This window comes from Dioscorea cayenensis, unplaced genomic scaffold, assembly GCF_009730915.1.
Source record: "Dioscorea cayenensis subsp. rotundata cultivar TDr96_F1 unplaced genomic scaffold, TDr96_F1_v2_PseudoChromosome.rev07_lg8_w22 25.fasta BLBR01001145.1, whole genome shotgun sequence".
Lineage (NCBI taxonomy): Eukaryota > Viridiplantae > Streptophyta > Magnoliopsida > Dioscoreales > Dioscoreaceae > Dioscorea > Dioscorea cayenensis.
Genome location: NW_024087536.1, coordinates 1 through 13,102, shown reverse-complemented (window position 1 = coordinate 13,102; position 13,102 = coordinate 1). Strand labels below are relative to the sequence as shown.

Here is a 13,102-nt window from a genome sequence, read left to right as displayed (position 1 = left end):
CCATCGAGTTTTAATTAAGCAACTATGCAGATTAAGCACATCAACTTTTGCAAACACAATATTTAACACAAGAAGCAAAAGAACTCCGTAAATCAAGAAGAATACAAGTGTTTAAGCCTGCTAGCCCTTCATTGGTGGGTACAACATGGAGTATGATGAGTACAATTTGTATACATGTTTTCATATCCTAAATTCATCATTTTGCTTGCTCTTAAGTTTACTTTTATTCATGAGCAGTACTATTATGGGTATTTTTGTTATATGTGCAGAAATAGGAGGCTCAATACATTTTGGAGTGAAATCGGGAAGGAAACAAGAAGATATTCAAAATGAGTTCAAGTACTCAAGCTTGACACGAGCTGGACATGCTCTTCTCATACCCTTCGAAATTCTCATCCCAATGTTGATTCAGCAAGAATACTGTGTAGAAGGACACTTTCAAGCTTGACACAGTCAGGACATGATCGTGTCCATGCCTCTGAAAATCCCAGGCCAAGGGTGATTTTATTAAAGAATTGTTGACACGCTCTGAGTGCCCTTGACACTATCGTGTCAAAACATTGCACAGCTAGGACACGATTGTGTCTCTTCCACAGAAATTTCCTGGCAAAGACACTCCTTTTTACTCAACTTTCTCCCGACATGACATGGTCTGGACATGATCATATGCAGACTGTGTCGAGCCTGAAATCCCTCTTTATAACTCTAGTTTTTAGGGTTTCCTCTTCATCTTTGTTCGGGGATCTTCTTCTCCACCGGGAGGACTTTGATGAGGGTGAAGATCAAGCTTATCCACACCTTCTAAGGCATAAAGGTGCAAGTTGGAGGCACAAGGGAAGTGGTGTTAGCACACAGAGCTTGACATTGGAGGCAAATCTCAAAGAGAAGAGAGTCATGTCTTCTTTCTTTAGATCTAGTTTTATCTCCTCCATATTATACCCACTCATGAGGGGCCAATCGGCCACAGTGCTCCGGGGTGGGAACTTTGTACTTTGTATGCTTAAACACTTTTACTCTTCATGATTTATGGAGTTCTTTTGGTTCTTGTGTTTGCATAACTTGATGTATTTGATTTGCATAGTTACCTAGGTAAAACTTGGTGTGTGGATTGCCATAGTTGTGGTTGCATTGTGTGATTGCAAAAATTGATGTGCATGAAACCATAGTTACTTTTGTAAAATTTGGTGTATTTGGGAACCATAGATGCTTTATTGCTTTTGAGCACACACTAGAACCCAAGAATGTACCTAGTAAACTTTGAGAATGAGTGAGCATTACTGAGTATAGAGGGAACATCCCAGGGTATTGTTCTCTTTGTTGACACTTAACCCAATTGTCTTTTATCTCCATCCATTCTGTTTTCCTTTTCTCTTTTAATTTCTCTTTCATTTATTTAATCTCATCACCTATTCATTTATCACTAGAGATTAGTATTAAGTGAGTATTTTTAGTCCAGTCCCTGAGGTTCGACAACCTTACTCCCTATGGGGTACCATGGAGAACACATCAAGTTTTTGGCTCCGGTGCCGAGACTAGCAACTATTAAGAAAGCTTATAATCTAGTGGTCTAGTTGTTTATATCATGCATACTTGTCTATAATTTCCTTCATTTCGTGTTCTTTATTTTATCTTTATTTTCTTTGCTTTGCTCCAAGTTTCTTTGAGCTTACATTGTCAATTTATTACGTGCAGGTAAAATTGCATGACCCGTGGTAGCACATCGACCCCACCAATTAATCCTAATCCAGAAGTAGAAAGAACTTTTAGAAGAAGATTACGTCAGATCAATTTGAGTGAGACAGGATCCGTTGAGACAAGGGTGGAAGTGGATCAGGACATCAAAATGGCCGGTAATCACCCATAGAGCATCTCGAATTTTGCACGACCGAATTTTGGGGGGGTCGATTTAAGTATTGTTTGTCCCCCTATTGCTACAAACAATTTTGAGTTAAAGCCGAATTTTATTCAGTTGGTATAACATATGTGTTAATTTTATGGGTTTTAGGGCGAAGACCCATATAAGCACCTCAGAAATTTCTTACAAATCTGTAACACTTATAAGGTGACTAACGTCTTTGAGGAGGTAGTTTATCTGAGACTCTTCCCATTCACATTATAAGGAAGGGCCAAGCAGTGGCTAAATTCCCTGCTACCGGGGTCTCTTACGACATGGAAGCAGGTTTTTGAGGCATTTGTTGCTAGATACTTTCCTCCTGCAAAGATCACTATACTCAGAAGTAATATCTCTTCCTTTCATCAATTGGAGTCCGAATCATTGTATGAGACATGGGAGAGGTATAAAGAGATGTTAAGGAAATGTCCGCAGCATGGAATTGTTCAGTGGATGCAAATTCAAATCTTCTACAATGGGTTGAATACTTCTACCAAACAGATACTTGATGCGGCTGCTGGAGGTTCATTGTGTAACAAGTGACATACCCTTGCGTGTGTGTGCCTCAAATGCACTAGATGTCGAAGTAATAAAGTACCCTGGTGAGTGGGTAGTCGTATTCATAGGGAATAGTGCTCAAAAACACAAGAATTGCTATTTAACTATAGTTAAGATGATTCAAGAGTGGTGTGAACAATATCAATACAAATAGAAGTAAAGAAAATAAGAAAAAGACGTAAGAAAATAATAAGAGAGGAAATCGATAGAAAATGGGGCACCCGGACATTGTTCACCCTAGAACTATTATTTCAAGTGCAAGACTAATCATTATGTCTCCTAACTGATGTTTAATAAGTTGTGGAAATCCTAAAACACACGGTCCCAAACATAAGGTCAACCATGACTAACCCTGCGCTATGCCTCGGCGGAAAGGAATACTCTCGACGTCTCACACTGTGTAAGGTTGCTTAAAGCTCTAAGGACTCCAAGTGATAAACCTTATTCCCTAATATAGATCTAACCCTTTGGTCTAGGTGAAAGATCCCTAGTCACAATTAAGCCCAAGTACTAAGGATTACTTCAGCACTTCATTCTGTTACTCGTGCAACTGAGCCCTAGTGTAGTTCGTCTCTTAGCAGTTCACTCCATTGTGACCGTAAAGAACTCTTGGAATGTAGAGGTATGATAAATCACACCGGAGGGGAAAGATGACGTTCCACTACCTCTCAACCCTCTCCAATCTAGCTTTGTTTAATCCTAATGAAGTGCCACTCATTCATAAGGATTACCAATATAGACTCTCAACCCTAGTGTTACTCTAAGGGAAAATCAATTAAACAAGCATTCAAGATTGGAACTCAATTAAAACATTAATTAAAGGAACACAATAAAAGGTCAATGAAACAAAATCATCTTAGGGTTTACAAGTCCAAGTACCCACTAGGGGTTTAGCTCTCCATGGAGCAAGATACAATCAATAATGAAATCAAATATAAAAGCATGAAATCCATACGTAAAACCCCCTCGTAATTCGTATCGACTGTCTTGTAGAGTTGCCTCATCTTCTCCAAAGGTTCCCTCATCATGCCTAAGGCACACCACACCAAATCGATGCTGATAAAAACTCCACCAATAACTATCTTTTGAAGGAAAGCGGTGTCGAAGGCCATAGAACCACTCCAAAAACCAAGCTAAAGCCTCTACAAACCCTAGTCATGAGCACCCCAAAGATGAGGAAAAAATGAGAAAAAGATCCTTCAAAATGTTTGAAATCACGGTATTTATAGATGCTGGAATCTGGCATCCACAAGGGCGTGTGGAATTTCCATACTGCCATATGGATTTACAGAAATAAGTTTTTTGCGAGCTGTGAACAATAACTGCTACAGTGATTTACTACAGTAAACTGCTACAATACTTCACCAAAATACTCCGGAATTGACTCTTATCATTGAGGCCACATGAATGGGCACACATCCATGAGGTAGATCACGTCGCGTCTTCAATAAAAGCCACATTGATGAAGATCTTGCCAGTATTACACAAGTTAGAACGCATGAGTGTGATTGCCTTTGTGCCCCTCCAATTTGTATATTCACTCAAGCATAATGGAGGTTGGCACACACTCACTTGTCTTTGAGCACAACTTGTGTCTTCACGTTTGTTCAATCCAAGACTTTATTAAAAATTGCATCCATGATCTACTTTTGGTTCCTTTCTTCCACACTTATCTTCACAACCCTACATGCACAAAAGAACACATATACACACGAATAAGTGACAAAATCGGAGAAAAGTAATGCTCAATGTAAGAAAAGAATACTTCGTATTACTCATACACAAGCACTTATCAAACTCCCCCACACTTAAGCTTTTGCTTGTCCTTAAGAAAAAATAAAACATTAAAGCATATAAAAAGGAAAATTTAAAGTGCTTGTCCTTAGGTTCACTAAAAGCATGCAAGGGAAACATTCTACAAGTAAGGAAAAATTTCAACACCGAATAAGAAAAATCAATGCTCTAGCTAAAAAAAAACTTGAATAAAAGAGGATAACAACCTGATATCGTGTAAGTGTGTGTAAACTCATTCAAGTCAACCCAACGTATACTCCTCAAAGCTCTTAGTGAGAGGGATTTATTTATGTACAAAAAGAAAACATAAGGTAGTAGCTTCACATATCCTCTAAGGTAGCCCTTTCCTAAGCGGCCGGTAAGGTGGCTTTCACACTTTCAAGGTGGTAGCTCTTTCTACTGAGGTAGTAGCTTTCACTCATCCCATGAGATAACTCTTTCTCTCATTAGGGCATAACTAGTATCCGACTTATGATAGTAGCTTTATACTTCATAGATGGTAGCTCTTTCCACCCCCAATGCACACACAAAACAAATATAACTTTTTCTTTTGTTTCCTTCATTCAACCACTTTTTTTTTCAAAGAAATTAAAATAAGAAACAAACTAAAGCAGTCCCTTAAACATCAAACTTGAGTTTCCACAAGGTTTAATGAGTGAGTAGTGTAACAAGTGTCAATCAGGCAAAAATTCCTAAAAATTCAAATAAAACTAGAGCATGAGAACATTCAATGTTAAAAATTCTCCTAAACTTAAGAATACAACCATTGCAACTAAGGTGAACCACCATTGGCTACATAAGCATGAACAATAAAAGCATAAGTATAGAACATGTGTAATATGAACTCCCTCCCACACTTAAGATATACATCGCCCTCACTGTACGCATGCAAGCACAATAAAAAGTATAATAATCAAAACATGTGTGGAGATGGGTAATTGAAATAATACTCCCTTGAACTCCTCATGGTATGTTTGATGGAGTTATATTTATTGAGAGTTGAGTTCCAATGGGTTGTAGAGCACACACGGCCATATGAAAAGCAACATGACCGTGTCCATGACTATTCCTCAACAGACTCACAAGACCATCTGCGCGTATACACAAGGGGGTTCAATGAAGCTCAACAAAAACAAAATAAAATTGAGTATATAAAGATATAGAAATGAAATACAACTTGAAAGATCTGAAAAGCAATAAGAAAAACTCAGAAGGAAGATCTTTTATGAGTAGTACAAGTCCAAAATAGGATGCAGAAATATAATGTGAAAAATAAGAACAAAGAAAGTAAAGACGCCTCAAGCGTTGGTATCCTGCTCGTTCAGGTCTACAACTGTTGCTGGTGATGCTACTGGTAGTACTAGTGATGGTGATGGTGGTGCTGTGGATGCTGGTGGAGTACTGGGTCTCATCACGAAGGAAAAAGTCCCGTCTCGCTCAAGTATCTACTGTAGAATGTTGAGACGCACTTGAGATGGCTCTTGCGCTATAGGGGTGCCTCTATCTCTATATACTCCTCCTGCGGCTTCTGCGTGGTCTAAGACCCCTCGGCAGTGTCACCCTTACCCTCGACAATCTTTGGTGCTGGTGTAATCATCACATATACACCCCGCCTATATCTACGCACAATGCCCATCAAACGCATGGTCTCTATGCCGAGGGAAGATGGTAAGATCATTTTTTCGGCCCCACAAATAGCATCTAATAGACCCATCCCCATGATGAGTCTGGTGATGTAGGGGCCTAAGAAGAGCACTCCAACCCTGGTATACTGGCCCTAATGACGTAGGTACTCAGTTGTGATGTATCCCAGGTGGACTGGCTCGCTCTATACCATCGAATACAAATAAAGCAGTTACTGCCAACTCAACACCACTGTACTGTCACCACGGGCATTCACTGATCGGCTAAGAATGGCGTGGATGTAGCGATAAGCCGGTTGGGAGAGGCATATCGCCTTGGAGACTCCCAGCTCATACTGTCCCTGGCCACACAGTGCTTTATACGCACACTGAAGTGTTAAGATGCCAAGGTAATCTGTCAACAACTGCTCGTACTCCTCTATATCGATGAATGCCTCATCATACAAACCCAACCAGACTGAAAACTGAGTAACGCTCATACTGTGATACTGTCCGAAGGCTCTGAGTTGTATGGCGTCGATGCTATTGAAACTGGAGTACGATTGGTAAAATAAAAATTATTGTCACAAACGGCTCACAAATCAAAGATTTCTAGCCTAAGATATGACGAAATCAATTATTACCAAAAAACGGCAAAATTAGGGTTTTCGAGGCCTAAACGATGGAATTTGGCCAAATTTTGGTATGACTCACGAGTTTGTGAGACACAAACTCCTGTCTTTTGTTCCTTGACTTGTTTCCCAACCCGGTACAACCATAAAATCCGGTCACCTGCCAAATTACCAAAATGCCCTTGCCTCGTACTTCTCCATGTACGCACATGGCAAGTCATCTATACGCCCATCATCATACCTCCTTCTCTTTGGCTCTCTCCTCAACCTCCATGACCTCAGGTGACTCAACATTGGTCTTCTCACTAGGAAGCCTACTATCAACTTCACGACCACTTCTGAAAGTGATCGCCTTCACATGCTCTCTTGGATTTGTCTCCGTGCTGCTAGGTAAACTCCTTTGAGCTCTTTTTGAGAGTAACTTCGCAATTTGTCCCACTTGGTTCTCCAAGTTGTACAATGATGCAGTGTGGTTGCGAAGTATGGCTTCCACCGATTAAAATCTTATATCCGACAATTGAATAAACTTGGTCAAAGTCTTCTCTAAGTTGGTCATCCGGTTTTTTAACCCTGAAACTCGATTCTCCATATTCAGGGCTTTTTGTTGTTGTTGGAAACCTAGTGGTGTTGTAGCCTTCTGTTATCCTTGATTACTCCACAAAAGGTTTGGGTGGCTACTCCACCTCGGATTGTAGTTACTGCTATACGGATTTCCTTGACCTCTAATTGCATTGCCTACAAAATCCACCTGTTCCATTGAAGATGTACCGCCAATAACAATCGGGCAATCAGATGAAGCATGTCCTCCCCCACACCCAATGTAACTCGTCATGGCCGCCACTCTAGGAGAAGTTAGAGTGTCTAACTTCTTGCTCAATGACTCAACCTGGGCCACCAATTAGGTAACTGTATCAATCTCATGAAGTCTGGCTACCTTCTTCCAGTCTCGTGTGTTCCACTGATAACTATTCATAGCCATTTCTTCAATAAGATGTCATGCTTCTTTAGGGGTCTTACTTCCTAAGGTACCTCCTGCTGTTGCATCAAATAACTGCTTTGTGCTTGGGTTCAAACCATTATAGAAAGTCTGAATAATCTTCCATTCGGGGAACCTATGCTGAGGACATTTCCACAGGAGATCTTTGAACTTGTCCCTATGTCTCAAAAAGAGACTCCAATTTCATTTGCACAAAAGAGGATATTTCATTCCTGAGCTTCATAGATTTTCCAGGAGGGAAATATCAGCAAGAAAAGCTTCTACCATCTCCTCCTAAGTAGTGATCGATGGTCTAGGTAATGAATGCAGCCACTACTTTGCTCTTCCCTTCAAGAAAAATGGGAAGGCCCTCAATCTGATAGCATCATCTGTAACTCCATTAATCTTGAGCATGTCGCACACTTCCAAGAAATTCTCGATGTGGTTATTCAAATCCTCATCAGCCAAACCATTAAACTGTGTTGACTATTGTATCATCTGGATGAAGAATGGCTTGAGCTCAAAATTATGAACCGTAATTGGTGGCCACACAATACTAAACTACGTGCCAAGAACTATGGGTCTGGCGAAATTTGAGAGTGTCCTCTACTACTTATTTTGTTCTGCCATATTATCAGACCCTTCACCTTCTATCTCAGCTTGATTTGACTATTCTTGCACAGGTTCTTTTCCCCTTCTATGAATTCTCCTTCCAATGTCCAGATCACCTTCAACCAATATCAAAGGGTTTTCTCAGGTCATAACCTGGAGCTACTACCAAAGAACAAAAAAGAAATCAGAACGATGGAAGAATAAGAAAGTGTGAAATAGAATAAGTGATGAATAGCTTAAATAGCAAAGTTCAAAATGCTTCCAAAAGCCTATTCCCCAGCAACGGTGGCAAAAACTTGACACACCCCTTGTGTGTGTGTACCGCAAGTGTACGGGTTGTCAAAGTAATAAAGTACCCTGGTGAGTGGGAAGTCGTATCTACAGCGAATAATTATTGGAAACACAAGAATTGCTATTTAACTATGGTGAAGATGATTGAAGAGTGGTGTGAACAATATCAATGCAAATAGAAATAAAGAAAATAAGAAAGAGATGCAAGAGAATAATAGGAAAGGCAATCGATAGAAGATGGAGCACTCGGATATTGCTCACCCTATGACTATTGTTTCAAGTGCAAGACTAATCATTATGTCTCCTAACTAATGTTTAATGAGTCTAGGAAATCCCAAAACACACAGTCCCAATCCTAAGGCCAAACTTGACTAACCCTGCACTATGCCCTAGCGGAAAGGAATACTCTTGACGCCTCACACTGTGCAAGATTCCTTAAAGCTCTAGGGACTCTAAGTGATAAACCCTATTCTCTAATTTTACTATAGTGATTTGCTATAGTAAACTGCTACAGTGCTTGTCTAAAATGTTCCCGAATCCACTCTTATAATCAAGGCCACATGAATGGGCACACATCTATGCGATAGATCACATTGCGTCTTTAACAACTACCATACGATTACCTAAACTAGAAATCCCTTTATTCATCAGAGAGTAAGTCCTCAATTGGGTGTTCCAAATCGAGCACTTCTTCCACTTCCATCAGATCATCAACGAGCAACGACTACAGATCACCTCCTTTACATGGATGGTTTGCTCTCTATTTAATTATTATGGTTGTGAAAACATGTCCCACAAAATGGAGGTAAATCTTCGGGAAAAGACTTCTTAATGTTACTTTGAAATATTAATGCAAATGTGGTTCCAAAATATTTTGGACAAAGTGCTTTATTACACCGTCCTATTTTCCTTTCAAAATTCGAATCACAGGCTAACTATTGTATATAATTTTTTGAAAGAAAAAGGAATACTATATTGCATGAAAATTAAATAAAATCCCATTGACTTGCGTTTTTTTTTTAATTTTTAAATTCATATGTGATTAAACAAAAGAAAAAAGTTTTATGATCAAACGCTCAAATATAAACACCAATGAGATTTACCATGCATGCATGAATGCATGATGAATATAGTGCAAATAGTAAATTATATTTATTTAATTTTAAAAATAAAAATTCACTCATGTGTTTTAATATTTTATCAATAATAAATTTTAACCTTCCAATTTCTAAAACTAAAATCAATGAAAATGTGAGAGGGAGAGAGCTAGAGAAATTAATTTGCATTTAGAGATAAGAGTGCATTTTTTTATTATCACTTTCTTCATTGCTTTTCTGAGTTTCATGATGTTAATTATAAAAATAAACAATGCTAAAAAAATAATAAGTTTGTATAATTATATGTTAAATATTTTAAATAATTAATTAGTTTGGTTTTTAATTTATTTTATCAATTTTATTAAAAATTGAGACATTTGATTTTGATGTTTGAAAATCCAAAAGATAAAAATGTGGAAAACATGCTATTTTTATAATTTTTATCCACTTAAAAGCAATCATATCAATTTTTATTAGTGGTTGAGTGAGGTTTACTTATTTATATTAATTAGATGGGGATGTCTCTTTCTAAATATATAGAGCAAGTAGCTGCTTAAGTTTTTATTTTTAATTTTATTTTTAAGTAAATAAAAATAAAATGTGTTTTTGGAGGAAAATTTCATAAATTTTTATTTTTTTTATTTTCCAAAATTAATATCAACCAAATTATTGAACTATGATACTAACATAAGTAAGAGATGATTAAAAAATTAAAATAATGGTTAAATTTTTGTTAAAAGTTAATTGCTTAAAAGTATTTATTGATTGAAAATTAATTTAGCTAGGTAAAAAAATTCCTATTTTAAATTATTTTATTTGGAAACACAGAACTACAGTAACTCATGATAGAATGTTGCGCTATGGTATCTTCCAACTGAATCTTCTTTTGTTTTAATAATAATAATAATAATAATAATAATAATGTTCAATTTAGTCCCTCAACTAATAACAATTTTATAGACACAAATAATTAATTGATTTGTTATAAAATTAAATGTCAACAGCATGCCACACATAAGAACAAAAATAAATAAAAATTGTAGGGTGACCTTCATCTATCATGTGGTTTTGTACTGTGACCCAAACAATTCATTTAGATTTTTTTTTATCAAGAGATTGAGCAAATTGTGGATACGTCAAGATTCAAAAACAAATTTGAACCACACATGTGTTATTCATGGTATCCACTTGGTAATGCCAAAATTTATAGCCGCAAAATAAATAATTCAAAATATACTCTATTGTCACTTCAAAATAAATGGTTCAAATTGTACGCAGTGTTATTAAACTTCTACATCAATATGAAACAAATATATGAATCTCGAGTTGCATAAATAATTCTTTTCATGCATGTAAATATGTCCTCTTTCATTATTAGTATAGCGTCTAAGACAATTGTATGCTTCTTAATTAGGGTGTATTCTACGATTGCTATTCTACTAGATATTTCCTTTCCATTCTATTGAAAATTGACTTTACAATATAAATGCTTATGAGATTCTATACTCTAAAATCAAAATTAATGTAATGTTGTAGATATAGGTTGTTTTTGTTTTTTGTTTTTTATTTTTTTTATTTTAAAAACTTACCTGGCCTCAATCCCTTAATTTAAGCGATGATCCTCTTAAATATTAATTTAGAACATTTCCAACAATAAGCTTATTATATAATTAACTTTATAAAAACACCTGAATTTTAATAAAAATGTGTTGGGTACAATTTCACTATCAGAATGTTTTGAGAAATTGCGTAAATAAAAAATAAATATTATCATTTTAATTATAATTAGCATAATAATATGATATGAATTTAAATGAGTGATTGAGTAGTTGTTTATGTTACTGTTTTTCTTTCTTTTCTCATGAAAATTCATTTGGCTCTTGTTACTTTTCCAATTTCCTCGTGAGTTGGCAAATGATATTTTTAAAAGTCATATTAAAAAAAAATTAAAAATAATAAAGAGAGTAACGATATATATATATATACACACATCATTCTTTCTCTCTTAATCTTTCTCTCAATATATATATATATATATATATTTATAATGCAGAAAAGCGTATTTGGGGCGCCAGCGCTGATCGACAAACACGGTGAATATATAATCAACAAACCGTTGGATCTCACGGTTCAAATCAACATCTATAGATAACTATGCTATGAACTTCTATAGAATATATGTGCTCTATATATATATATATATATGTGGTTCCTCTTTATCTTCTTTAGGATTTGACGGAAGCTAGGGCTTTTATAATTTATTAGGAGCAGGCGATGACTTTTATAGGTTCGTAGAGTTTAGGGTTTAATCTCGAAAAGCTTTTATTGTATTTACAAAATTTATGTGTTTATAGCTTTAGAGCTTCAGTGTTTTACATGGCATGAACCCATATTAATCAGACGAATTAATCTTTTCATAAAAGGTAAAACCTTCGACAACTAAAGTAAGATGCCATGATGGATTCTGATTTGGAATTTCCGCCAACAAAAACATACTCACCTTTCACATTGACCTAAACTACCATATAGACTAAAACTTATAATAAAATGTTTTATAAATTTAAGACCATAAATTATTCCAAACTTGTTAACATTGAAGGAGAAAATAAATAAAATTTCTTTATGTACAAAAATTGCATTAATATAAAATATAAAAATAAAAATAAAATTACATAGAAATACTTGTGTGAATAATACCATCATGCATTCCAAATTAAAGAAACATGGTTATATATATTATTTTAAATTCATAACAGTTATTTTATAAATTATATATAATATTAGTAAATAGGGTCATAATATTTATTTTTGTAAGTTTCTTCTCCTAATAATAATCTAGTGTTACACCCATGTGGATGCGTGGGAGACAATAATAATAAATAATAATAATAATATAAAAATTTAAATAAATATAATTAAATCAAATATTAAAGCACTAAATATATATTCCATTAGATTATTATACTCTAACAGCTAAGAATATATATAATAAATTTGATTATAAAGAGTATACTGGCGGATATATAAAGAATTTTTAACATATTGATAAACAACACTATAGAGTTTGATTTTCAAGCTACAGCATCCATGAGCAGATGAGCCTTGCCTTCCCACAAGATTTTTAATATTTAAAGGTTATCTTTGTTTACCACTTCTTCTCTTATGTACAATTAAAATTGTATTGTAAACATCAGCTTTAAAGGGATAAATAATTGCATGAATAATTAAGAACTTACAAAGTAATAATTCTTATTTGTCAGGATTCATCTAAAAATCAATTAATGTCGACAAATGATCTAAACATAAAATTGTCTTGAAAAGGTATCATCTACAAATCTATAATGTTAGTCTTTGACATGTATAAAATTTAGCTTGAACTTGTATTGTCTACTTAAATGCCATCTTATTATATTTAAAATATATTTTTTCTTCATAAATTGATGTTTTTGGGCTATCGAACTAATTAAGCTTTTGCTAATGCATGAAATCCTTCCATACTGTTGTCATTATAAATGTAATGATTGGATAAATAATAGGCAAATTTGATAAATAAAAAAACTTGATAAAGGGATAAATTTACTTGTGGTCAATCTATTTTTAAATGTTAAAGTTTGATAAACCATTTGGTT

General features: G+C 35.3%; 2 non-coding genes across 2 annotated transcripts; one reads left to right on the top strand and one right to left on the bottom strand.

The window, feature by feature from the left end:
- Positions 1-2,227: 2,227 nt before the first annotated feature.
- On the bottom strand, positions 2,228-2,334 carry LOC120255701. The gene has a single exon (XR_005535080.1). It is a non-coding gene; the product is annotated as a small nucleolar RNA R71 (small nucleolar RNA).
- A 5,272-nt stretch (positions 2,335-7,606) lies between these two features.
- LOC120255702 lies at positions 7,607-7,714 on the top strand. Its single transcript, XR_005535081.1, has one exon. It is a non-coding gene; the product is annotated as a small nucleolar RNA R71 (small nucleolar RNA).
- The last annotated feature ends 5,388 nt before the right edge of the window (positions 7,715-13,102 follow it).